Source organism: Mirounga angustirostris, unplaced genomic scaffold (genome assembly GCF_029215605.1).
Source record: "Mirounga angustirostris isolate CCGP_5_RB_7025 unplaced genomic scaffold, mMirAng1.0.hap1 SCAF_3, whole genome shotgun sequence".
Taxonomy (NCBI): Eukaryota; Metazoa; Chordata; class Mammalia; order Carnivora; family Phocidae; genus Mirounga; species Mirounga angustirostris.
Window position 1 is genome coordinate 150,996,002 of NW_026991711.1, and position 23,633 is coordinate 151,019,634.

At 36.7% G+C, this 23,633-nt stretch overlaps 1 long non-coding RNA gene across 1 annotated transcript in view; it reads right to left on the bottom strand.

Annotated features, from left to right (window-relative positions):
* LOC135363904 (uncharacterized) overlaps nucleotides 1-23,633 on the bottom strand; it is a 218,418-nt gene that overhangs the window by 52,575 nt on the left and 142,210 nt on the right. Inside the window, exons 6-8 of the long non-coding RNA XR_010410246.1 lie at nucleotides 19,965-20,160; nucleotides 17,045-17,200; nucleotides 16,600-16,733 (exon numbers count right to left, since the gene is read on the bottom strand). This is a non-coding gene — a long non-coding RNA (uncharacterized LOC135363904). The remainder of the gene's footprint in view (nucleotides 1-16,599; nucleotides 16,734-17,044; nucleotides 17,201-19,964; nucleotides 20,161-23,633) is intronic.

Below are 23,633 nucleotides of genomic sequence, written 5' to 3' on the forward strand. Positions count from 1 at the left end.
GCAATACTGGACTGTAACCAAGCACAGTATGGCTTTTCACATCCCCAGACATCAGAAAGTCATTTCTTTTGCCTTCAATGCCCTTCCTTCCTCTGCTTTATAATTCCTACTCATTTTTAAAGACCCAGGGAAAAATTAGCTCCTCTGAAGCCTTCTCTGAACTTGAGTATGTCAATCATTCTCACCCCAATGTTCCTGGAGCACTATGTACAGACTTACTGTTGCTCTCGTTAATCTCCCATAAATGACATACACAATCCTTAAAGACAAGAAAGACTGGTGCTTTCCTGTCTGTGTTCCATTTCTTGAACAGTACTTATACAAAGTACAAACTCCATAAATATATTTTGAATGGATAAATGAACATTTGAACCAATCATACGCTAACCTAAAATGAATTCAGGTTTTAACCAAGAGCCTTTATTAGGTTCATACTAATCTCTCTTCCCCATTATGAAATTCTTAACTGTGCTATTTTTACAAGTCTAAATCATGAGTGACAACTTCACAGCTTCTGTATTTATCCATCCTAATCTCTTCATTCTTCCCTCCTTCCCCATCCCTAAAAGAAGTAGTGAATACTACAGTGAGAGATTTTTATTTGAAAGAAAAAGAATCATACATCATTACAGAATAAACATATTAGTTGCATGATTTTTTTCTTTTGTGAATCATTTTTTCAATAATTTGTATTGAGTAAATGAGCTTAATTATTCTGAGAGGCCTGAATTGGGACTATGAGTCACAGATGATCCACTTTTTAATGGTAAAAGTGGCACCCAACAGTTGGGCATACCCTTTTCTTTCAAGAGTTATCGGAATTAAACTTGGAGAGAAATTATCTGTTTATAATATTCATAAAATAAGTTCTCATCCTTTTTTATGATTCTCTCTCTTTAAAGAATATATTTTCTGATCACTGTGATGAGGGAAATTTTCCTCTCCCTTACTCCAATATGGCCAGTTCCAAAAGTGATCTCTTTTTTAATTTACATCTATTTATATCCTACTGTTTATATAAAAGATATGAGACAGTTTACAACAAAAACACATATATAAAATACAATTAGAAATACAAAACTGTTGCCATGTAATAGGTGAAGTAAATATAAAATTTGTAAGAACAACTTAGATGCTGTCATTTAGTTTAAATCCTGGTTCTTAGTTGCCTGAAAGACAAGGTAAAAATGAAAGATAAAATGAGTAATAAACTCAAAATGTATTAAAGACCTAAATGTGAGACCTGAAACCATAAAAATCCTGGAAGAGAGCACAAGCAGTAATGTCTCTGACACTGACCACAGCAACATTTTTCCAGATATGTCTCCTGAGGCAAGGGAAATAAAAGCAAAAATAAACTATTGGGACTATATCAAAACAAAAAGCTTCTGCACAGTGAAACTATCAATAAAACTAAAAGGGAGCCTATGGAATGGGAGAAGATATTTGCAAATGGCATACCCAACAAAGGGTTAGTATCCAAAATATATAAAGAACTAATATAACTCAACACCCAAAAAACCAAACAATCCGATTAAAAAAAAAAATGAACAGAAGACATGAACAGACATTTCTCCAAAGAAGACATACAGATGGCCAACAGACACATGAAAAGATGCTCAACATCACTTATCATCAGGGAAATGCAAATCAAAACTACAATGAGATATCACCTCATACTTGTCAGAATGGCTAAAATCAACAACACAAGAGACAGATGTATGTGAAGATGTGGAGAAAGGGGAACCCTCTTGCACTGTTGATGGGAATGCAAACTGGTACAGCCACTGTGGAAAACAGTATGGAGGTTCCTCAAAATGTTTAAAATAGAACGCCTCTATGATCCAGGAATCACAGTACTAGGTATTTATCCAAAAAATACAAAAACACTAATTCAAAGGGATACATGCATCCCTATGTTTATAGCAGCATTGTTTTTTAAAAAAATTTTAGAGATTTATTTATTTGAGAGAGACAGAGCATGAGTGATAGGAGAAGCAGAGGGAGATGGACAAGTAGACTCCATGCTGAGCACAGAGCCCAATGAGGAGCTCAGTCCCAGGACCCTGAGATTATGACTTGAGCTGGAATCAAGAGTTGGACACTTAACTGACTGAGCCACCCAGGCACCCCATAGCAGCATTATTTACAATAACCAAGATATGGAAGCAGCCCAAGTGTCTATTGACTGATGAATGGATAAAGAAGAAGTGTTTATATATACAACAGAATATTATTCAGCCATAAAACAGAATGAAATTTTGCCATTTGCAATGACATGGATGGGGTACAGAGTATAATGTTAAGCGAAATTAGTCAGAGAAAGACAAATACCATATGATTTCACTCATATATGGAATTTAAGAAACAAATGAAAAAAAAAAGCAAAGAAAAAAAAAAAGAAACAAACAAACCAAGAAACAGACTCATAATTATAGAGAACAAACTGATGGTTACCAGAGGAGAGGTGAGGGGGCAGAAATGGGTGAAATAGGTGATGGGATTAAGGAGTGCACTGTCATGATGAGCACTGGGTGATGCATGGTATTGCTGAATCACTATATTGTACACCTGAAACTAATATAACACTGTAGGTTAACTACACTGGAAATATAAAATAAATAAAATAAAATATAGGATGAGTAATCTAATTCTCATTTTAAAAGGGAAAAAAGCTAACAAGGCAGATACTAAGAGGAAGCAGAATTTTCTGGCACTGAATTCTAAAAGAAATTCTCTTTTATATATGAAAGAGGAGACACTGAGTAAAAAGTGAATTTTACCCTCACAATTATGTTTATAGTACTTGCTGGAAAAATTATATGACTATTATTTATCTTACATCTTATTAAAACAAAACTCAGTGAAGATTATTATACATCAGGCTAGGTTAATATGGTCCAAAAATAATCTTCTCATGGTCCAATTTCTCCGAAGACACTTGTCAGACTATCTAAGAAAGTGGTTCTTAATTCTATTTGACCTTTGAACTCTTTTAAGAAACACTTGAATACTACGGACCTCTCAGCACAAAAATGCACATGCATACCAGCTTTGTATACAATTCCAGGGAGTTCATTGACCCCTTGAAACCCATCCATAATTCCCAAGGACTAGTGTACAAATGAATTACATAGTTTTTAAATAATTTTTCATACGTATCAATTTTAGTCTTAACATTTTTGATAAAAGATGAGGAGTAAATGATTCAAGGCTGCAGTTTCTCTGAGATTCCTAAAATATTTAATCTAAATGACTGAAAACCCTCAGGGCAAAATTCCTTCCTGTGATGATAATAACTTTTCTTATATTAACAGTACATTTATCTGCTGAGGCAATGTCACTTTCAATTTCTGTAGGTATTTTTTTTATGGCTGGATGAAAGGGGACCCTTTAGTAACTGAACTGTCAGATCATAAAGTTGACATCTCATTATTAAAGGTCATTGAGAGTCAGAGTACAGAGGTGCCTAAGGCAAAACAACATTTTCTTCGAAGATATTTGGGATTTATTCCAGCTCAAGAAAAGGTATCTGACACTGAGTGCTTTTTATGTTCTTGGTACTTTACAGATAATGCTTTAATTTTTATAATTAATTAGGCATTATCATATTATAAGCATAAAGAAACAAACCTCTGAGACATTAGATAACTTGCCCAAGTTTTCATATTGGTAAGTGACAAAACCAAATTTCAATCTGAGGCTTATAACTGCAAGCTTATGTATGTTCTAGCACACCATGTTGATAATCTACTCCTTGCTTTGCACACTAATACTGAAAGGAGTTGGAAAACCCTACATCTTAAGAGACCTCTTCCATAACTCTTCCCAGAAAGGTAAATAAGATCAAGGCTTTTTGTGAAATCAAATCATTAGCATTATTAAGATTCTTCCCTAATTGTAATTGCTCATCTACTTCTTCAGTAGTTACGTAGTCATTTATTTAACCTGACTTGTTCAATATACACTAGTTGTTTATGGATTTTAGAATACGTAACTCTTCAAGGGAATGATAACAGATGGTGAAATCAAGTCTCAGCAGTTAAAAATGGTATTCACATAAATAGTGGTTATCATTATTGCAAGGAATTTGGCCTGTGAGTTCTCAGAATCATTCACATGAAATATTTTAGGAATGTTAGTGATAAATGGAATGGGATAATGGGGTCTATCTACAGAAGGTAGATGAGCTGTTCCAGAACCCACTAGGATGAAATAGAGCATCTAATCTCCTTTATTTGGAATGTGGATTGTGCTTAAGTTCAAAATTGTCACACAAAACTTTTCCTCCTCCTTACCTATAAATTAATGGAAAAAAAAATTGTAAATAAATATAAATAGTAAACTATTTTAAGCTACATAATAAAAATTTTTAAAAATAAGCTGAATAAAAAATAAAGTTATAAAGGTTTAAAGCTAAAATCAGAATTGAAACATAACAGTATAAAATGATCAAACACACTAAAAAAATAAAGATAAAAGTACAAGAGAAATTTGCCTATTTTTTTTAAAGCTTTTTTTTTTTAAGATTTTATTTATTTGACACAGAGAGAGAGTGAGAGACATAGCACAAGCAGGGGGAGCCGCAGGCAGGCAGAGGGAGAGGGAGAAGCAGGCTCTCTGCTGAGCAAGGAGCCCGATGCAGGGCTCCATTCCAGGACCCTGGGATCATGACCTGAGCCGAAGGCAGCCACTTAACTGACTGAGCCCCCCAGGTGCCCCAAAATTTGCCTATTTTTGGCCCTAATTTTTATATGAAAAAGAATAATGGTATAATCTATTTTAAAAGCTAGAATTTTTAAAATTATAAAAGCACAAATAAATAATTAATACAGATCTTGTTATAATTTATACATGTATTTATGCCATCTGATAATTTTTCCATATTAAATGTGGGTTGTTGTTGTTTTAAATGAATCTACCATCCTTTCAGTGAGAGAATAAAATGATTCACCTATAGGGGGAAAGAAATTAAGCTAGCCTCAAGACATTTCTTTCACCAGCAAACTTTAGTGCCAGAAAAGAACAGAGCAATATTACAAAGTTCTCAGGGTAAAAATATGACCCAAGTATTTTATAACATTTTATAATTTGTAGCAGATGTGCACAAAACTGAGGATACAGTATCTCTGAGTACTTCTCTTTTTTCCCCCAGCTCTATGGAGGTATAACTGATAAAATTGTAATATATTTAAAGTGTACAATGTGATGATTTGATATATGTATACATTGTGAAATGATTACCACAATCAAGTTGCCTAACAATCCATTAAATATACAATATAAAATTATTAACTATAGCCACCATGCTGTGCATTAGATCCTCAGTCTTACTCATCTTCTAACTGAAAGTCTGTACCCTTTAACTAACAGCTTCCCATTTCACCCAGTCCCAGCCCCCAGCAACCACCATTCTAGTCTCTGTTTCTATGAGTGAGATTTTTTTTTAAGATGCCACATATAAGTGAGATCATACAGTATTTATCTTTCTCTTCTGGCTTATCTCATTTAACGTAATGCCCTCCATGTTCTTTCATGTGGTCACAAGTGGCAGGATTTCCTTCTCTTTTTTTGGCTGAATATTCCATTGTGTGTATATATCACATCTTCTTTATCCATTCCTCCATCAATGGACACTTAGGTTGCTTCCGTATCTTGGCTACTGTGAATAATGCTGCAATGACATTGGGATACAGATATCCCTTCAAGATACTGATTTAATTTCCATTGGATATATACCTAGAAGTGAGGTTGCTAGATCATATGGTAGCTCCACTTTTAATTTTTAAAGGAACCTCCACACTGTTTTCCATAATCAGTGGCTATCCCACCTCCTATTCCCACCAACAGTGCACACAAGGGTTCCCTTTTCTCCACATGCTTGCCAACATTTGTTATCCCTTGTCTTTTTGACAAGATATCCTAACAGATGTGAGATGATATCACATTGTGGTTTTGATTTCCATTTACTGATGATAGTGATTTTGAGCATATTTTTATATAACCTGTTGGCCATTTGTCTTATTTAGAAAAATGTTTACTCAGATGCTTTGCCCATTTTTTACCTGGGTTATTTGAGGGTTTTTATTTTATTTTATTTTTTTTGCTACTAAATTGTAAGAGTTCCTTATATATTTTAGAATTAATCCCTTATCAAATAAGGTTTGCTAATATTTTCTCCCATTCCATAGAATGCCTTTTTTTTTTTATGCTTAATGTTTCCTTTGCTATGCAAAACCTTTTTAGTTTGATGTAGTCCCTACTTCATTTTGTTTTTGTTGCCTGTGATTTTGGTATCAGATCCAAAAAAAAAAAAAAAATCATTGCCAAGGCCAACATTGAGGAGCTTTTCCTCTACATTTTCTTCGAAGAGTTTTATGGTTTCAAGGTCCTACATTTAAAGCTTCAATTTGTTTTGAGTTTACTTTGGTTTGTAGTATAAGATAGGGGTCCAAATTTCTTTCTTTTGCATGTGTCTACCCAGTTTTCCCAGCATCATTTTTTGAAGAGACTATCCTTTCTCTCTTGTGTATCCTTGGTGCCACTGTTGAAAATTAGTTGACCATGAAATACAGTCATCAAAGATATGAATGAAAACAAGGAACTGAGGAATGGAGACACTATGGTAAAAAAGACTGACAGAGAAAATCCAATCCATTTTAAGTGTGGAGGAAAGAATAAACAACTCTAAAAATTATAGCTATATAATTATAGCTATATGTCAATGTTATAAAATTTGAAAAGACAATATTATAATACACTGAATAAAAAACAGAAGGAAATGGGAGAAAGGATGAATGCTCATTTCCTCATCTTTCACAGCAGAAATCAGTCAATATGACATAAAACTAACACATGAACTCTAAGAAAATTTCTTAATGTTCCTCATCATTCTTCTCAAAAGGCTCTTTTAGCAATAAATATCTGGGATGAAGAAACATCAGAAGGTTGAACATCCATTAAGCTTCATGTTAGCTTCCTTTTCCATTAAATTCAAGTAAAACTAAATTTATCTTTTAATTTAAAATATGATATATAAATAGATGCAATTTTTGTGTACTGTTTCCAACCATCTACAGTTATATTTCTATCTTTATGTATATATACGGCAATGGCTAAAAAGTCATTCTACTGATCATATCAATATCTGTCTCTAAATAGTGGTACATGAAGGTACTTTGTTATCTTACTTATACAGTTCTGCATGGCTTAAATGTTTATAAATGGTATTGTTAATTCTGCGAAAAATAATTCTATAACATTTTACTTAAAATCATGGAAGTATCACCAAAAAAGATGGAGCAGTAAATACATAACCTTAAAATGATAAATAGTTGAGGTACCTTATGCAGTTTTCTATATATGGGAAAGATTGTGCACTAATTGCAAAAAAGAAGATTGAATGAGAAAACTTGAACAAAGCTGTAAATGACATCTCTAACATATCTTTCCTCAAACAGCTTTTTTTTTTAAGATTTTATTTATTCATTTGACAGAGAGAGAGAGCACAAGCAAGGGGAGCTGCAGGCGGAGGCAGAAGCAGGCTCCCCACCACCAGGGAGCCCAACACTGGATCCCAGGACCCTGGGATCATGACCTGAGCTGAAGGCAGACGCTTAGTCTGAGCCACCCAGGTGCCCCCAAACAGGTTTTAAATAGAATTCAAAATTGAGATTAAAAATAGAAGAGTACCATGAGTTTTATTTTTAGTAAAGTGAATTTGAATAATAGGTTCCTATTATCTGTGTGTCATTAGATAATTATACTAGAATATAAATTATTTACTTTCAGATTGTTTCTTGGAAATTGTGTTTGTTGAAAGGTAGTGAAACTAAAAAGATGTTATGCAATAACTTCCTGAGGATGGTAAATATTTTTACACATTTACTAAACTTATAATTTAAATAAACTATTTAACAATAAATGTTCCCAATAAATTAAACCTTTCCTTAAAAAGAGAGAGAGAGAGAGAGAGAGAGAGAAGCAAACCATAAGTAACTCTTAACGATAGAGAAGAAACTGAGGGTTGTTGGAAGGGAGGTGGGCGGGGGATGGGCTAAATAGGTGATGGGTATTAAAGAGGGCACTTGTGATGAGCACTGGGCGGCGTTGTATGTAAGTGATGCATTTTACCATATATGTTAACTTAAATTTAAATAAAAACTCAAAATTTAAAAAGAAGATCAATACTGCCCAGCCGCTGAGGGAGAGTGCTGGTCTGCTCTGCATCCCGGAACCGCCCCTTTGGGGTGACCCTGAAGACACCCAGAACACACCTGATGAGAAGTGCGCAGCTTTAGGGCACAGAAACAGGGCTTCACAGCAAGAGGACAGAGGCAGACCAGGTCTAGAAAAAGGGCTAGATGGAGGAGAAACACGGGTGAGGCAGTGGGGGTGCTGCTGGGCCTACTCTGACAGCCCCTGCAGCAAGGAAAACTGGCAGCCGTCTGGGCTTTCTGATGAGGCTGCTCCTTCCACTTTCCAGAGACAGTGCCAACAGCCAAGTGGGGCATGGCCTGAATCACCGCTGGGTAAAAATAAAGCATGAGACATCTATGAAAAATAAAAAATAAAATAAAAAATATAAACCTTTCCTTTTGAGAAGAGAAACAAAATTATCTACATATCTAATTTTTGTCAAGGCAACAGTAAATTTAATGTGGTATAAAGCTGAATGTTTTTGTATTGAAGCCAAAGAATTTCCCTTTAAGAGAGTGATAAATAAATATCATAATAGCCAGTGTATACAGAAGTAGCTAAAGATCAAGATATCAAAATCCCATCTTTTCCATACAGGTAATTCTACTTACCATTTTTTTCCCTGACTTCCATGTACAGGTGGTCATAAATAATACAGAAACATTTTGGCTTATGTATAATTATTTTCTATCCAGCCATCTAACCAAATTCTCTTAGCATAACTTGTACATTTTTAGTAGGATGAGCTTATCATGGGTTTCTGTATTAGTTTTCTAGGGCTGCCTTAACAAAATATCACAGTCCAGGTGACTTAAACTACAGAAATTTATTTTTTCACAGTTTTGAAGACTGGAAGTCCAAGATCAAGGTGTCAGCAGGGTTGGTTTCTCCTGAGGCCGCTTTCTTTGGCTTTCAGGAGGAAACCAAGCTTTCTCATTGTGCCCTTGGAGACTTGTGCTACCCCTAATCCCCACTAATTAGAAAGTATACAATCAGTCACTCCTCACAATCCCAGTATAGCTCTTTCTGCCCACAGGTCCCCTCCCATGAGCAGGGAAAGGGTTAAGGTATAGGCCAGAGAGATAGGAGGCCCCTGTCTCCCCTGATTAAGCTCCAGAAACTATTCTTGGCAGGTGGAGATGCTAAGACAGAGCTGAACAAGAAATAAGGGAACAAACCAAGCTGGCACAAGAATCTCAAGGCCACAAGCTTCCCAGTCAGTTCTCAATAAAAGACTGCCACCAAAGCTCTTAGTGGCAACCCACTCGGGACCCCTCTCACTTTACAGAGCTTTTTTTCTCTCCTTACTGCTCTCACCTCCACTTAATAAACTTTCACTTTACTTCACCCTTTTGTGTCCCCAAGATTCATTCTTTGACTCCGTGAGACTAGAGCCCTACAATCCTGCAACACCCTCATGTGGTCATTTGTATTGCCTGTGTCCTAATCTCCTCTTCTTATAATGCCACCAGTCATATTGAATTAGGGTTCCACTCTTATGAACTTATTTTAGCCTTATTTACCTCTTTAAAGGCCGTTTCTCCAAATATGATCAATCACATTGGTGGTTAAGATTTCAACATGAATTTAGGAGTGGGGAGGGGGGAGAGGGGACACAGTTCAGTCCATAACAATTTCTAAGGATATGAAGATATATCATAGACAAGAAAAAGAAAAATCATTTTGTTTTCTTTTCCTTATTTTAGGTGTTATTTCATTTTCTTTCTATTGCATTTTAGACAACTTCTAAAATAATGTTGAATATTAATAAAGTACTGGTCATCTCTGTCCTTTTTCTAAATGTAACAGAAATGTCTTTAATGTTTCATCATTTAGAATAATATTTGCTATTTATTTCTGATACTCTTTATCTTATTTAAGCATATTCTGCTATTTTTATTGCACTTAGACTTTTTATGAATAACTGCTATCTTTTATTCAAAGCTTTTCAGTATCTATTGATATAACTATATGGCTTTCTTCTTTAACTGGTAAATGTAAAGAATTAAACTCATAGGTTTCAGATATTGAGATAACTTTGCATTCCTTGGATGAGTTCTACTTAGTCATGACGTATTATTCTTTGGAGGCATTATAGTATCCTGTTTGCCAATATTCTATTTAGAATTTTTTGTTCAATAAGATTTAAAATTTACATAAGCTTTGATTCAATAATCCCACTTTTGGGACTCTAACCCATAGAAAGAAAATCCCCAACATGTTGGGATGCCTGGGTGGCTCAGTCATTAAGCGTCTGCCTTCAGATCCAGTCACGATCCCAGGGTCCTGGGATCGAGCCCCGCATCGGGCTCCCTGCTCGGCGGGAAGCCTGCTTCTCCCTCTCCCACTCTCCCTGCTTGTGTTCCCTCTCTCGCTGTCTCTCTGTCTGTCAAATAAATAAATAAAATCTTTAAAAAAAAAGAAAAAGAAAAAGAAAATCCCCAACAGGTTAAGATGTTTATACTTAAAGATGTTACTTAGCAAATGTTTAGTAGCACAGTTTAAAGTAGAAAAAAATGTTTAAAAAAGTTATCCAATAAAGAAGTTTATTTTTTAAATTTCATCTACTGACTACACAGATAGTCTTCTCAACATATTATAATACTCGTAATTTTGGATTGTAACGGATTGGATTGTAACGGATGCAGAGAGAAGGGGGGGCATAAGGGACAGGTTTGTTTTGTTTTTTATTTTTTAATGTTTACAGATTAAAATCCCAGTAGCCTATTTTTGTAGAACCTGATAAGCTGATTCTAAAATTCACGTGAAAAATAAATGACATGAAATATCAAAAGAAACTTTAAAAACAATGAAGTTTGGAGGCCTAATCAGATTTCAAGATTTACAGCAATCAAAAGAGTGTAGTGTTGGTTGAAGGATAAATTTATGGTCAGTGGAACAGAATATAGAGTCCTTAAATAGAGTCACACATGTGGTTAATGGATTTTTACTTATTTGTTTGTCTGTTTGTTAATGGATTTTTGACAAAGGTGCCAAGGTAACTCAAGAGAGAGAAAAAAGGCTTTTGTACAAATAGTGCTGGAATAATTGAATATGTATATGGAAAAAAATGAACCCCATTCTTTGCATAAGACTATACAAAAAATAATAAGTTAAAGTGCACATAATCCTACACAAAAAAGCTAAATCTATACAATTTCCAAAAGAATACACAGAAAAATAATGAATGGAGAAGAGGCAAACAAACTAATATATTCAGAAAATATAACATTACTCAGAAACAAAAATATTAATTAAGCAGCATGGATGAAACTCGAAAACATTAGGCTGAGAAAAAAGAGCCATTGCAAGAGAGTACAAACTACATGAGCCCATTTGTCTGAAAGTTTGGAACAGATTAAACTAATGTATAGTGGAAGAAAGTGGAACAGCTGTTGCTTGGGGCCAGGAGTGGGGGTGGTGCTGGAGGGATCAGAAAATGTGTCTGGTGAGGTAGGAAGGAGTAGAAAAAGGAAAAAGCAAACCCCCATCTTTTCCCCAACTTCCTGCCTGTGTATTGCTGATGCTGGGAGAGGAGGAAAGCCATAAATACAAAACAGGATCAAAATTTTAACTAGTACAGGAGGCTGGTCATTTTAATTACTAAACTTCAACTCTGTTCTTTGACTTGAAGTAACCAGAGAACAGTTTCCAGAAATGTTATGGAGTATGTCTTGAGTTTCCTTCCAAGGAAAGAACTGCATAGAATATACTTAAATGAATTATAAAAATCAAGTCCCTTGATGCATGCAGGGACTTACAGAAAAGTTTCAGAAAAATGAACCATACACATCGCTCATTATAGTTTATTTGCAGCAAATAAAAATGTGTGTCTAACATCACTAAGGTATTATTTCCAGGAGATAAAAACAGTAACTAAGGGCTAACCAAAAGCTCGTTTATGTTAATGTGAAAAAGAAAAGCTTTGAGCATAGTTTAAAGCTCGAAAGTGTAAAGGACACCAGAGATGCCTTTTGGTTTTCCAAAAAGACCAGGAGAATCAACACATGGTAAATACATCTGATCCCGCAAAGGGCCTCAAACAGAACAGGAAATGGACAATGTTAAGATCCCTAAAAGGGGTTTTAAAGACAATATGCTTCTGAGCAGGGAAATTCCATGAATAAAGAAGTATTTGAAAAAGTCTGTTCTTGCTCTACTACAAGAGATAGAAAGCTCAGGAAAGATCATCAGGAAGTAGGGAGACCTCTAAGGAGGCTGCTGCGGAAGTCTGACAAATAATGGAAATGTACTGAAACCCTAACACTGAAAACTAGAGGGGACCTTGGAGAGCTTCTAGGCCAATATTCTCTTCTTGAAGCCAGTCAAGCAAAACAGGTTCACAAAATGTAACTGACATAAAAACTCAGATGTGCTGCAAAACTTAAGTTCTTTATTTTGTCGAAAACCGATGTTTCCTGTCTCTCCACCTCTAATAACTAGCAGGTTTAAATACAGACATATTAGAGACATAGAGAGATCTCCAGTACAATCTCGTCATTTAACAGTCTCTTCAAGTAACGTTCAAGTAATGCTCTCTCATTTGAACAAAAATCCTCAGCCTCACAGGAGCCTCTTCCTGCCCAACCTCCAGTAAAGTTGCAACCATTTGGGGTGTTATATTCTCCTGGTATTGGAGTAAAGGGGCCCTCAGCCTCATGCCAGTCCTTGGACTGGCATCTGCTGGTCTCTGAACTGACGTCCCCTGTTCTCCTGGTTACAGTTTTCCCCATTGGCCTCTGTTGTTGCAGTTTATGGCCAGCAAATTTATGGTCCATTCCTTTAGCTTGGACTTTGTTCCCAGGAGAAATTGGCCTCTTCCTTCTGCCAACTCACCTTTTTCTCAATTCTTACTGGCTTCAAACTCCTGGTTTACCCTGCAGCCTCCATCCAGTACCCTGGCCTGATAGCCTTTTCTCAACCCCTGCCATGAAGTCACCTCACCCTGACTGTTCTCATGTCAGTGTCCAAATCCCTCCCTTCCACACATTGGTCAGGGTCTTTACCCCTACCCCTAAGCTCCCCACCGAGTCCAGTTAAGGGAACAGGAAAGAGCCATATGACATTGATAGCCCATCAACTTCCCAAACATTCCTTCAACCCAGGCTAAAGCCAAGAGAGGGAAAATCAGGACACATATTTCACTGGTTCCATATTCTGCCTCTTGCTATCCCTTCTGTCCACCAACCCCAGGCCAAAAAGGAGGTTAGCACTCCTTGTATTTTCCGAACTTGATCCCCCTTCTCTCTGACTGAAGACTCTTTATTATCCCTTAGAGAAGATTAGGGAAACCTTCACTAAACATTATGACAAGAAATAAATTACAACTAAAGACCCTGGACTAATCTTAATATAATATATGGGCTTAAAGGGTTAAGAATTCCTAACTCTTCAGGGTACCCAGTGGCTCAGTTGGTTAAGTGTCCAACTTTTTATTTTGGCTCAGGTCATGATCTCCGTGTCATGAGATAGAGCCCCTGGTCAAGCTCTGCACTGGGCGTGGAGCCTGCTTAAGATTCTCTCTCTCCCTCCCACTTTGTCCGTCCCCACCTCCACCCCCACCCCACCTCTACTTCCATGTGTGCATGCGCTCTCTCTCTCTCTGAAAAAAAGAAAAAGAAAAAGAATTCCTAACGCTTCAAAAGCTTTCAAATAGGCTTTCAAATCTCTTACAAATTTATCAAGTATGCGCCTTCTATTTACCAAAGAAAATCACAAGGCCAGCCCATATTCAAAGGTTAGGGAAATAGACTCTTCTCCTTAGTGGAAGAAACAACAAAATACTGTGGCCAAATATTTCAAGCCACAAGAGGGGAATAAGGGCTGAGTCTTCCATTAGAGTCTTCCCCCAAATCCACCCAACATCATCTATTGGCATATCATTTTCTACCCCTAGCTACAAGAAAGGAAGAAAGTGAAATCTTTCTGCTGGACCCATGGCTGTCTAAAATAAAAGCAGAGTTCTGCTAGTAGAAGTAGAGATGGAGAAGGGATCTGGAGACATTCTCACCACATTAAGTATCTCCCAAGGTTACATGAGTTTTTCTGAGCCTGTGTTCTTAACCCTTAAATAAATATTACCCCAAAGTAACATCTGCTGTCATTCTATTTTGCCAAACAGGTGCTTAATAAGTTTAAACATCCTTTCTCCAAAATAACTTACTGAAATCCCCTGATATGTCCAGCACTGTGAGATGCTAGAGAACCTTCCTCAGTAAGGGATTACAATTAGTGAATAAGATGGGCTGGTAAAGAGCTAGGATATCATGTGGTAATTACACATGCATACACAGAGCACTAAGGGAGCTCAGACAAGGGGCAGGATCAATCTTGAAAGCTCATTCCTGACTCTTTCTGGTAGAGGATTTTAAGAACGTAACTACAAGGGGCACCTGGGTGGCTCAGTTGGTTACGCAACTGCTTTCAGCTCAGGTCATGATCCTGGAGTCCCGGGATCGAGTCCCACATCGGGCTCCCTGCTTAGCAGGGAGTCTGCTTCTCCCTCTGACCCTCCCCCCTCTTATTCTCTCTCTCTCATTCTCTCTCTCAAATAAATAAAAATCTTTAAAAAAAAAAAGAATGTAATTACAAATTCAGCATTTACTCATTCAACCTGTGCCAGTTTCTGTTCTAGATACTGAGCACAGCATCAAAGATGACTGCCCTGAAAAACAATATCATGAAGCCATTACTGCTATATATAAATACAGAGTGACCTGGCAGGGAGTGCCGGAGGGAGTATCATGGAAATGTGTTGGGGTGGTCAAGGAAGGCATCTTTAAGGAGGTGACCTTTGACGAGAACTAAATAATGGGAAGAAGCCAGGTATGTGAAGATATGCCTCTCAGGTCTAGAGAATAGTCAGTTCAACAGTCCTGAGTTGGAAACTATGAAGAGAAAGAGGGTCAATGTGACTAGTGTGCAGTGTGAGAGAAAAAGAGCTATGGGGCATGAGAATGGATAAGTGGGCAAGCATGTACTTGTAGGTTGTGATAAATGGTTGAATTTGTGTACTAAATGCATTGAGAAGTCAGAGGATTTTAAAGCAGAAATAGGATAGCATATGATTTATGGTTTTTGAAAGATCACTGTTACGTAAAAAAAAGATTGTAGGCAAATAGGTTTAAAGGAGGAGAAAAATAAAATTAGGAACTAAGAGCTTACTGCATTCACAAACTGAAAGGGAATTATGTTCCTTTTGTTTTCATAACATTAAGTAGTAGTAATGCTGAGCAGAGAGTAGCACTTCAGTCCATCCAGTATATTTCCTCTCCTCCATTCATTCATTCATTCATTCTGCAAACATTTTTTCTAAGTCCTTTTATGTTGTAGGCACTGATCCTACCTAATCAGCAGAGCATATCATCCCCAGTGCTTTCCACAATTCCTGATTCCAGGAAATGCTAATGGAAGAACCACTGAAGAATTCCTAACATCCTATCTCACTCAGGCTATCTTGAACAGCAATGATTAAATATTGTAAATCAGATATCTTCTGGTTCTCATATTCTATGATTCTATGATAGTTCTATATTATTTTAGGAATTTTTAAGAAATTGCTTTGAGGAAGTAAGATTCAGAGAGAAATATGGATACACAAATATGGGGACACATTTTATTCATTATACTAAAAAAAGAACTTTTTATTATGGACGAATGATAAAGATTCTAGGAATTTTTTCCAAGATATTTTTACATTGTTCCTCAGAGACTTTATCTGTGCTAGTGTCTTTAGAATGCTCAAATCCATGTTGTCGGTCCAATCTTCAGTCTAGAATCATTCTATAAATTTTAAATTGGAAAAAAATGCAATTTGGCTTTACAACCATATGTATGATCTATTTGAAATTTGTAAAAGGATTGTGACATTATTGCTTATTCTTGTATTCTCAGGAAAAGAAAATATGATCACTTAAAGCTCCTAATCCCCACACCTCAAGCACACAACAATTAGCAATTGGATCACTGATGAAAACAAACGCTATTCCAATTCAAACTGAGTATCACTACAGTGAGAAATGTTAACTTCTAATGACCTGCTGGCATTAATGAGTTTTTAGTAAATCTAAATATATCTAAAGACTGGAAGGAAGCTATTACTGCATCAAGAAGTAAGAGTCCATCAACACATTTTGTGCTTCAGTAAATTTCATAAAATGTGGAAACATCATGAAGCATTTTGAATTGTGAAAACACATTAGTCAGTGGAGGCACACTAGTCTATCTTTCTAATGAACAAGATGACTGAGCCCTGGAACAGACACAAGTGCTTATAAACCTCTTGGATCTCTAGGGCCTACCCAAAATCTGGTAAATCTAGCCTATAACATTGCCTAAAGAGAGAAGAATGTTTTAAAATGGGTCCCTAGAGGATGACTCTGTGTTTAACTACAGACTCACCATCTTAGCAACACCAGGCCCAGGAGCTCACCAGCACAAACCACAACAGCATACACCCAGATGGTTCGGACCTTCAAACCAAGACATTCACGGTCACACTAGAACACATCCATGTGGTATGACTCAAGAGTCACCTAAAATGTTTGCAAAGACAAAAACAGATCTAATAAATAAAATACTTATATTTAATAAATAAAGTCAGGATGATTAAAACTACCAAATGTTGGCAAAATTTCTTCAGGATCAAAGAATAAAGGTAAGCTTGACTGCCTACACAGCCTGATAGAGGAAAAGGCCCCTAAAGAACAGACCAAGTTAGAATTAATGTGAATCAAATCAAATCTGGTTGCTGGTGCCTAGCAATGGGATAGAGGGAGGAAAATAGTGATAGGGTAAGGGCTACATACAAAGATAAGCCAGGAATAAAAAGTTGGGATAGGGGCACCTGGGTGGCTCAGTCGTTGGGCGTCTGCCTTCGGCTCGGGTCATGGTCCCAGGGTCCTGGGATCGAGCCCCACGTCGGGCTCCCTGTTCAGCGGGAGGCCTGCTTCTCTCTCTCCCACTCCCCCGGCTTGTGTTCCCTCTCTCGCTGTGTTTCTCCCTGTCAAATAAATAAAAAATAAAAATAAAAATAAAAAATAAAAAAAAGTTGGGATAAGTTAACTAAACACAGTGGCCACCCTATCTCGAAGGTCTCAAGAACATGTGGTATGGGCTATGCTCACATGTGTCCCAGGTTGTTTAATGATCTTAATAATGAGTTCCCAACTGTAGCCTTCACTTTATAGTGTAACCAAATACAAGAAAATAAAACATCAAAGGTAAGAATAGGTAGTCAGTAAGTAGAAGCCATTTCCCTGATTTATTTAGCAAATTGAGCCACTTACAACAAATTAGCAAGGCATCAGTAATTTATTTTTGGAATTCATTAACACCGAACTATTTTCATGCTCTGAAATTGTTACCTTGGGATGAGATGCTTTCTCTAATAATTGGAGCTAATTTCTTAAAATAATAAACTACTCCTTTTGGTCATTAGGTTTGTTTAGTTTAAGTGCAAGTTTATTAAAGTAGGCTTCAAAGGTAAGTCATTAAGCAGGGAAATTTGGTGCTTGCTGTTTTCAAAGACTTAAAAATTACTTATTTCTGAAATGTATCTAAAGCAATAACACTCCTTTAAAAGAAACAAACAGTCTGAGACTCAAATTTGGCTGGATCTCTTGGGATCGCATTATGATTCAGATCAGAAATTAGTTAGGAGGGTAGGATATCTCCTAACCCTGTGTTCCATGAACAACATCTAACTGACATGGGGAATTCAGCTTAGTATTAGAGCTGCACAGATTCCTGGGCTGTATAGAAGCGGGAATCATGGAGAACATCTCTGACTTATGGCTATGGTTTCCACCTAATGCTGACAAACTTAAAATGAAAACCCATTGCTCCTATTAAATAAAAGAAATTAGGGGCGCCTGGGTGGCTCAGTTGGTTGAGTATCTGCCTAGGGCTCAGGTCATGATCCCAGGGTCCTGGGAACGAGCCCCGCTTTGGGCTCCCTGCTCAGCTTGTCCCTCTGCCCCTCCCCCTGCTCATGTTTTCTCTCTCTCTCTCTCTCTCAAATAAATAAATAAAAATCTTTAAAAAAAACTAATTTGCGGGCCGCCTGGGTGGCTCAGTCATTAAGCGTCTGTCTTCAGCTCAGGTCATGATCCCAGGGTCCTAGGATCGAGCCCCGCGTCGGGCTCCCTGCTCCCTGAGAAGCCTGCTTCTCCCTCTCCCACTCCCCCTGCTTGTGTTCCCTCTTTCGCTGTGTCTCTGTCAAATAAATAAATAAAATCTTAAAAAAAAAAAAAAAAAAACTAATTTGCCAGTTCCTTAGGTAAAGCCTTATTGTAGTCACCCTGTAGAACCAATTTAAGCATGGTAATAATATGAACAAAATAGCAATCTAGTGTCTCAGATCAGGTGATGTGCAAAGTGTAATGTATTCTCCATTCGTTTTTAGGAATAGGAACTAATTATCTGATATATTACATATACTCTCCTCAGGGGGCATCCACCAGACTTCTTCCACTAGGATAAAGAACAAAGTTGTTAGTCCTGAAAAGATGAATTTATAAAGCCTTTTTAGGTACACTCATTAAGTGTCTTATTTCTGGACTGTAAAAAAAAAGAATATTAAAACTTGTTTTTAAAAGGACTTAGATCACAGTAGCTCATTCTACATGCTAAAATCATTTAATTTGTTGCTTTTGATGTTGCTAATTGGCCACTAGTTCTTTTGATTTAAATGGATATGTTTTCCCCACATCAGTTATGCATCTTACTATCACTACTGAGTTTGACATCATATTGAAATAGTGTTCCCAGTAGGTAACCAGTCTATGTAAGTTATTAATGTTTAGCTGAGATACTAGTTTACCCTTTATTAAAACATCTCTTTGCCATGTTAATACATGATAATGTTCCTTTATTCCCACTATTTTAAAAGTAATTTGAGCAAATTTAATATTGAAATGTACAGAACTATTTTCACTTTTATGTATCCAGTTATAAAATATCTTAAAAATTTTAGACATTGAGCTTAATTTAACAACTCAAAATTCCACATAAACCTAGAAAAGAAAACTATGGTATGTAAAAAACCACCAGTGCAGTCCTAAGAACAGACATCTTTACAACTTTGTTGATAGATCCTGGATTCAACCAGAACAACTGGGAATATGTGTACAGCATTCAAGAAATACTTCCTTAAAAATGTCACACTGACTTTGACCTTATCCTCTATAGGGGCAGTTATGTCTCCTGTGCCCCTAATTGTCCCAAACTTTCACATTCATATCAAATGATTATCTGTCACTCTTCCCTAACTCTTAAAGCAAAATCAGACATTCCCCTACCTCTAGCAGTAAAGAATATGTCTTCCACCTTCTTCTGACTTTATAGGACAAATGTGCTTTCACATCCCCTGATCTAAAGAAGCAAATCATCTACCTATTACCAGTAGAAATGGCTTCCCTCCATCCATCAGTCCCAGCCTGCAAACAGCTTGGATCCAGCCTTACAGCACAGGAGAAAGAGGAAGGGGTAAGACAGAATAAGAATTTACTGGGGCTCCTGGGTGGCTCAGTTGGTTAAGCATCTGCCTTCGGCTCAGGTCATGATCTCCAGGGTCCTGGGATTAAGCCCCACATCAGGCTCCCTGCTCAGCAGGGGAGTCTGCTTCTCCCTCTGCCCCTCTACCCGCCCCCTTCTGCTCTCTCTCGTGCTCTCTGTCTCTCAAAAAAATAAATAAAATCTAAAAAAAAAAAAAAAGAATTTACTGCAGTTGTATTAGGAGTCAGAGGCACAGCAATCACACTTACCACATGGCCCACGGTACAAGGAATCATTTGAAGGACCACCTATTTACTAATCCTGCTTGGAAGCCTTGTTCAGCATCTTCTCTTTGGATTTAGTTTAGTGATGAATGATCCAGTCACCTGGGCAGCTTAAGCAGCTACTCTGAGAGTACTGTCATCACCAGGCAAGGGTAATTAATCAAGGAGATGCCACATCTATCTGTAAAAGAAAAAAGCTGTATACTAGTTACATCCAGATTGCCATAGTCAATCTTTGCGAAGTCATATCTTACTACTCCTGATCATAGCACAGAATTCTGCTGACAAATGAAAAACTTTACTGTAAGAACAAACAGACTAAAATAAGTTCATTGCCAATTTGCCTCTAATTAGCAATGCCAATTTAGCATAGTATGTGTGCCCCTGGAACTCAGTCTTCCATCTTTCTGACACTATTTCAAAATCTTCAAATCCTTTTTATAGAAAAACACAAAAAGAAGCTGATTCCAGCTGTGACTTCATTCCATATCTCTAAAGATAGTATAATTGTCCAGTCTTGGGCCTGGCAACATCTGTATTTATTCTTTAGTCCAACACTTTTTTAAAAATTAACTGTAAACTGAAAGAAAACTGATAACTAATGGGACTAGGCCGTGTCCCATTTCATAGTAGCTACAAATTTTCCTATTTTAAGGGTTCTGACACATTTCTGTTAACTCATTTTTTTAATCAGCTCAATTACTTTCTACAGTCTAACTAACATCTCTACTTAAATTTTACAAGACTCTCATTTCTTCCCTTAGAATGTGAGTCATTGTCAAAGCACTATCTGTATAATGTCTGATGGCTGACGGGACGGGTTCATGATTTGAGGAATGCTGTTTATAACAGAGAGATTTAAAGTTGGATTCTCCTGGACAACAGTGATACAAACAAATTCTTCCTTAATCAACAAAAAAGATTAGTCATAAAGTGATAACTGGATTTTTCAGTAACTACTTCTTACCCTTCCATTCTTGTAACTTCTCTTTGATCTACTATTCCTAGAATGTCAAAAGAAATAAACTTTCAAGTGCCTTTACTTTATGCGAAAATTCACTCAATATTTCTCAGTTACAGGGGCAAGACATGCTTTTCAAGGCATGCAGGGCCTTCATACAACAATAGCTCCCAACTGCCTTCCTGCTGTTAAGTCCTTAAAAAACATTCTGTCCACTTAATTTTCACCCCTTCTCAGCCAAATTTTTCATGCTTCCCATCCTTGGTAGGCATTTTACTCTATTCAACTGTATTAATCAGACTAAATCAGGCCTCCCCTTGGGCACATCTCCTAATTACAGGTTACCATGACAATCAATCCTCTATAATTACCAATAAGTCATTATTGTGGTTTCTTTTCAAAGATCTACCCTTCCTGCAGAAGAGTTAAGTTGTTCCTAGATAAGGCTGATCTTAACCTAGGTAGAGTAGGTAATGTGCTATGAGAGAGTAAGACATGATCTGACTAAGGAATATCGGGAAGATTCTAGAAAAAAAAAAAATCCCTTTAAAATTCTTCATACAAAGCTTCCCTTTTAAAATATGAATATTCTGGGAGAGTTATGCTATGGGCTGAATGTTTGTGTCCGTTCCAAAATTCACATGTTGAAAATCCTAATCCCCAATGTGATGATATTTGGAGATGGAGCCACTGGGAGGTAATTAGGTCATGAGGGGTGGAGCCCTCATGATGGGATTAGTGCCCTTGTAAGAAGAGACACAGACAGGATTTGTTCCTCTCTCCGGTCTCTACCAGGTGAAGATACAATGAGATGACCTCCTGCAAACAGGAAAAGGACCTTCCCTAAGAACCTGCCCCTGCTGGCACGCTGATCTAGAACTTTTAGAAATAAACGTTGAAGCCACCCAGCCTATGGTATTCTGTTATAACAACCCAGACTAACCTAGATGGGTTAACTCAGCAAACTATTCACATGACAGAGTCAGAGATTTATAAAATACTTTCACCTCTATATGCTTATTAAGACACAAAGTATGAGAGGCAGGATGGAGTAGGAAAAAGGTATGTAATAAAATAAAGCACAGCTCACTGAAGGCTAATTCTACCTAATTAAAAATTGTTCCTGTCCCAGGGAGTCACATTTTGCTCAAGGCAAAATAAATATTCTAAACTAGATTGAACAATAACTAGTCTTGATTTACACATTTTATTTTAGTTCATTTTAGGTTTGTCTTTTCATGAGATGGTTTATAGCAGCTCCAGAATTTGTGTTATTTTCTTAGAGTACAATGCTCATTATTGAAACTTCCACAAAGCTCTTTACATAAAAAAGATACCAGGGAAATATCTGAGTCACTAGAAGCATAATCTTCTAAAAGAATTTCAAAGTCAATAAAATTACCTCCAGATGATGCTACAAGAATAACTTAATTTAAATAAAAGATGACTGTCAAAAAGTGCCAGATTTTGAGAAGTTCTGTGTCATACTTCATTGCACACTCTTTAATGTCATTTAAAATTTTTTTCACACTTATCATGATCCTCTGAACAAGGATGATTTTTACATTATGAATTAATGAAATAAATGAAATAAAATTTATAAAGAAAAGCATAGTGTAGATATATGCTGGAAAGCAATGAAAGAATTTTCATCTATTAATAATTTACCAAGGTCACATCACAATTTGTAAGCCAAATTTTAATCTCTCATTTTCCATATTTAAAAACCACCCCTATGCATGTACTTGGAATCCATAACATAAAAATTATAAGCTTCAATAAATTCCATAAACTCAGGGCACCTGGGTGGCTTAGTCGGTTAAGCATGTGACTTCAGCTAGGGTCAAGATCTGGGACTCCTGGGATTGAGCCCTGTTTCGGTCTCAGCAGGGATTCTTCTCATCCCTTTTTCTCCTCCCCCCTACTCATGCTTTTTCTTTCTCTCTCAAATAAATAAATAAATAAATAAATTTTTAAAGATTTTATTTATTTATTTGAGAGAGAGAGAATGAGAGAGAGCACATGAGAGGGGGGAGGGTCAGAGGGAGAAGTAGACTCCCTGCCAAGCAGGGAGCCCGATGCGGGACTCGATCCAGGGACACCAGGATCATGATGTGAGCCGAAGGCAGTTGCTTAACGAACTGAGCCACCCAGGTACCCCTAAATAAATAAAATCTTAAAAAATAAATAAACTCCATAAGCTCTCCTTTTGGTCTTCATCTTAGAAATGCCAGATACAACTTGAAATTTTTTTATCACCGCTACATAATTTTAGTTAACAGTCTTAGGAAAACATAGCTGACAGTTCACATTTCCAAATGAAATTTGGAACAAAGATAGCATAGAAAGCCATTCTTAAGAAGCTACTGGCTAATTTCACAATTTTGCATGAAAAGTGGTAGCTACATTTTTTTTGTTGGTATTTAGAATATACCATTTATAAAGAATGTATATAAAGTACTAGATAAGAGTCAAAATATTTGAGGGAGAATAGAAACCAAGATGCCTTTATTCAGAATATAGAAAACCTTATTACCCTTGGACCTAATTTCTCAGTATTAGTTTTGCTAAACTTTTATAAAGTTTAAGCAATTTATAGATATTTTCTTAATGGTAAATGTACTAGATGAAAAAGCTGAAGCATATGACCTCAAATTATTATCTCAAACTCCCATTCCAAGTTTGTTATTTCT